Source organism: Hordeum vulgare, chromosome 2H (genome assembly GCF_904849725.1).
Source record: "Hordeum vulgare subsp. vulgare chromosome 2H, MorexV3_pseudomolecules_assembly, whole genome shotgun sequence".
NCBI lineage: Eukaryota > Viridiplantae > Streptophyta > Magnoliopsida > Poales > Poaceae > Hordeum > Hordeum vulgare.
This window is the reverse complement of record NC_058519.1, coordinates 557,457,194-557,460,677: the sequence shown is the minus strand read 5'-3', so window position 1 is coordinate 557,460,677 and position 3,484 is coordinate 557,457,194.

Sequence of the window (3,484 nt, the reverse complement as noted above, 5' to 3'; positions counted from 1 at the left end):
AGGACTACGATAGATCCCCTATACTTGTGGGTCATCAAGACTCTTTTTTGGCGCCGTTGCCGGGGAGTGAAGTGATGTCTACCACGCAACCTTCTCCTTGTAGACGTTGTTGGGCCTCCAAGTGCAGAGGTTTGTTGGACTGTAGCAATTTTCCTTCAAGTGGGTGACCTAAGGTTTATCAATCCCGGGAGGCGTAGGATGAAGATGGTCTCTCTCAAGCAACCCTGCAACCAAATAACAAAGAGTCTCTTGTGTCCCCAACACACCCAATACAATGGTAAATTGTATAGGTGCACTAGTTCAGCGAAGAGATGGTGAAACAAGTGCAATATGGATGGTAGATATAGGTTTTTGTAATCTGAAATTACAAAAACAGCAAGGTAACAAATGGTAAAAGTGAGCCCGAACGGTATTGCAATGCGTGGAAACAAGGCCTAGGGTTCATACTTTCACTAGTGAACTTCTCTCAAGAATGATAACATAATTGGATCATATAACTAGCCCTCAACATGCAACAAAGAGTCACTCCAAAGTCACTAATAGCGGGGAACAAACGAAGAGATTATTGTTGGGTATGAAACCACCACAAAGTTATTCTTTCTGATCGATCTATTCAAGAGTCCGTAGTAAAATAGCACGAAGCCATTCTTTCTGTTCAATCTTTCATAGAGTTCGTACTAGAATAACACCTTAAGATACTTATCAACCAAGACCCTAATGTCACCTAGATACTCCATTGTCACCTCAAGTATCCGTGGGTATGATTATACGATATGCATCACACAATCTCAGAATCATCTATTCAACCAACACATAGAATTTCAAAGAGTGCCCCAAAGTTTCTACCAGAGAGTCAAAACGTGTGCCAACCCTTGTGCATAGGTTCCCAATGTCACGAACCCGCAAGTTGATCACCAAAACATACATCAAGTACTCACATGAATCAAACGTGTGCCAACCCATATGCATAGGTTCCAAATGTCACGAACCCGCAAGTTGATCACAGCAGATAGACACGTGCAAGACAAACATCAAGTGTTCTCAAAGACTCAATCCGATAAGATAACTCCAAAGGGGAAACTCGATTCATTACATGAGGGAGAGGGGGAAGAACATCATAAGATCCAACTATAGTAGCAAAGCCCATGGTACATCGAGATCAAGACATCTCAAGAACACGAGAGAGAGATATCAAACACATAGCTACTGGTACATACCCTCAACCCCGAGGGAGAACTACTCCCTCCTCGTCATGAAGATAGACGGGATGATGAAGATGGCCACCGGAGATGGATTCCCCCTCCGGCAGGGTGCCTGAACGGGCTCCAGATTGGTTTTTGGTGGCTACAGAGGCTTGCGGCGGCGGAACTCCCGATCTAGGTTTCTTTTTGGAGGTTTCTGAATTTATAGGAATTTATGGCGGTGGAATTACGTCGGTTGGGCCCACGAGGAGGTCACAAGCCTACCCTGCGCCACCTAGGGGGGTGGTGGCGGCGTCAGGGCTTGTGACTCCCTCGTGGCTCTTCTGGCCTTCTTCCAAAGCTTCGGGGGTCTCTTTTGGTCCCAAAAAAATCATCGTAAAGTTTCATTCCATTTGGACTCCGTCTGAAAATGGGCCAAAAACACACAAAAAACAGAAACTGGCACTTGGCACTGAGTTAATAGGTTAGTCCCAAAAAAGATATAAAATAGCATATTCATGCATATAAAACATCCAAAGTTGACAAGATAATAGCATGGAACCATAAAAAATTATAGATACATTGGAGACGTATCATGAAGCGCCTTTGGTAAGTGGAATTTGGTAAGGAAACATTTATATAGTGTGCTGAAATTTATTGTCACTTATCACTATGGAAACTAATCCTTTGAGGGGCTTGTTCGGGGTATCTTCAACTCGAACAGAAGCACAAATAGTTGCTCCTCAACCTGCTGCACCTACTGAAAATATTTGCTATAAATTTCCTTCGGGTATGCTTAAGAAAATGCTGGCACCTTTTACAAGAGATGGAACATCACATCGAGACTTGCATCTAATCTATGTAGATGAAGTTTGTGGTTTATTTAAGCTTGTAGGTTTGCCCGAGGATGAGGTCAAGAAGAAGGTATTTCCCTTATCTTTGAGGGATAAGGCGTTGACATGGTATAGGCTATGTGATGATACTGGATCATGGAACTACAATCGGTTGAAATTGGAATTTCATCAAAAGTTTTATCCTATGCATTTAGTACATCGTGATCGGAATTATATTTATAATTTTTGGCCTAGTGACAAAGAAAGCATCACTCAAGCTTGGGGAGGCTTAAATCAATGTTATATTCATGCCCCAACCATGAGATCTCGAGAGAAATTATCATTCAGAACTTCTATGCTCGGCTTTCTCATGATGATAGCACCATGCTTGACACTTCTTGTACCTGTTCTTTTATGAAGAGGGATATTGACTTCAAATGGAATTTATTAGAGAGAATTAAACGCAACTCTGAAGATTGGGAGCTTGATGAAGGTAAGGAGTCAGGTATGAATTTCAAGTTTGATTGCGTTAAATCCTTTGTTGAAACAAATACTTTTTTGTGATTTTAGCGCTAAGTATGGACTTGACTCTGAGATAGTAGCTTCATTGTGTGAATCATTTGCTGCTCATATTGATCTCCCCAAAGAGAATTGGTTTAAATATCATCCTCCCTTAGAAGTCAATGTAGTTAAACCCAATCCAGTTGAAGAGAAAGTCATTGCCTATAATGATCCTATTGTTCCCAGTGCTTACATTGAGAAACCACCTTTCCCTGTTAGGATAAAGGATCATTCTAAAGCTTCAACTGTGATACATAGGGGCCACATTAGAACACCTACACCCCCTGAGCAAATTAGAGTTGAACCTAGCATTGATATTATCAAAGATCTCCTGTCCAACAATGTTGATGGCCATGATATCCACTTCTGTGAAGATGCTGCTAGAATTGCTAAACCACACGCTAGAGACAAACATAGGCATGTTGTTGGCACGCCTGTTGTTTCTGTTAAGATAGGAGATCATTTTTATCATGGTTTATGTGATGTGGGTGCTAGTGTTAGTGCAATACCTCAATCCTTATATGATGAAACCAAAGACGAGATTGCACCTCTTGAGATAGAGCCTATTTGTGACAGCCCGATGCCGACGTTCCAAACGATTCCCTTTCCTTTCCGTTTTCGTCGTGTGTCTGTTTTATTTTGTCGCATCATCATCGCATCATTCGCATCATCTGCATTGCATCGGCATCTCCGTGCCACCAGTTTTGAAAACTTGCATCCATTGTTAGTTGTCGGTTCTCGCCGTTGTCCGTTCTGAGCCCGACCGCTCACACACGCGCCCGCGGCACCGTCGTAACCCTGTTTTTAAAGTGTGCGTAAAACTTTCTCTGATCAAGGTGAAACTTGGCACGCGGTCGTGATTAGATATAGCTAGGCCGCCTGTCGAATTTCGTCGCAATCGGAGTTCGT